Here is a 1,445-nt window from a genome sequence, read left to right on the forward strand (position 1 = left end):
AACTGTACCTCTCTGTCTTTTAGAGTCCTGTAAAAGGCTGTGAGAAACCTATCTAGTAACTGTACCTCTCTGTCTTTTAGAGTCCTGTAAAAGGCTGTGAGAAACCTATCTAGTAACTGTACCTCTCTGTCTTTTAGAGTCCTGTAAAAGGCTGTGAGAAACCTAACTTCAATCAGTAGAGGCTCTACCTGAGAATTGGTTGTGTCAAGCTGTTTAGCCGCATCATACATCAACACATCGTCCTCATCATCCTCATCAACACATCATCCTCATCAACACATCATCCTCATCAACACATCGTCCTCATCAACACATCGTCCTCATCAACTCATCATCCTCATCAACACGTCGTCCTCATCAACACATCATCCTCATCAACACATCGTCCTCATCAACACATCGTCCTCATCAACACGTTGTCCTCATCAACACATCGTCCTCATCAACACATCGTCCTCATCAACACATCGTCCTCATCAACACGTCATCCTCATCAACACATCATCCTCATCAACACGTCGTCCTCATCAACTCATCATCCTCATCAACTCATCGTCCTCATCATCCTCATCAACACATCATCCTCATCAACACATCATCCTCATCAACACATCGTCCTCATCATAGCTCAACCCTTCATCAGCACCTTCATTGACCTCGTCATCCTTGACATTAACACCATTGAATGTATCAACTGGTTTAGGTGTTTTACTCAGTATGTCATCAGTCATCATCTTCCTCCTCTTCCTCTTGTTGTATTGGGTCTTCTGTGTTTGTATTGGCCTTGGAGGAGTCTGAAAGAAAAATATATATAAAATAGTGTATTAAAATTAAAATATATATAATAATAATATTAAATAACCAATAATAGTGATAAACGAGAAAATTCTTTAAAAAAACAACACATCAATATATCCTAACTCCCTGTTTCTGTTTGTCACTGTTAGGCCTTGTTTTCTTGTTAGTTAAATGACCTTTGGTTGTTTGATGCCTGTTTTTCAGAGGAGTCGATGTTGTGTTTCCTACCCTGTTGTCCTCTTGATGTATAGACTCGGCAAGACTGGAGTCTGAAAAAAATAACAATATTTGAAATTATTTTAAGGTATTCTTTCAAAAAATTATAACTATAATAAAAACGGGGCATACCGTATCCATAAAGAGCACGCTCGTCAATCCAATCGTTATCAGACGAGTCGTCCTTCTCGGTCAGAGGTGAGGCCGCTCGGTGTACTTGAACCAAATACCTGATTAAATACTGAATGCCTAGGGTTCTGGGGAGCCTTGCAGGACTATGATATGGTGTAGGGCCTGATTAAGTACTGAATGTCTAGGGTTCTGGGGAGCCTTGCAGGACTATGATATGGTGTAGGTACCTGATTAAATACTGAATGCCTAGGGTTCTGGGGAGCCTTGCAGGACTATGATATGGTGTAGGTACCTGATTA

At 40.6% G+C, this 1,445-nt stretch overlaps 1 long non-coding RNA gene across 1 annotated transcript; it reads right to left on the reverse strand.

The window, feature by feature from the left end:
• Positions 1 to 681: 681 nt before the first annotated feature.
• On the reverse strand, positions 682 to 1,133 carry LOC115173036 (uncharacterized). Its single transcript, XR_003871544.1, has 2 exons — positions 975 to 1,133; positions 682 to 794 (listed from the first exon to the last, which is right to left on the reverse strand). It is a non-coding gene; the product is annotated as an uncharacterized LOC115173036 (long non-coding RNA).
• Positions 1,134 to 1,445: the final 312 nt, after the last annotated feature.

Source organism: Salmo trutta, chromosome 33 (assembly GCF_901001165.1).
Source record: "Salmo trutta chromosome 33, fSalTru1.1, whole genome shotgun sequence".
Classification (NCBI taxonomy): domain Eukaryota; kingdom Metazoa; phylum Chordata; class Actinopteri; order Salmoniformes; family Salmonidae; genus Salmo; species Salmo trutta.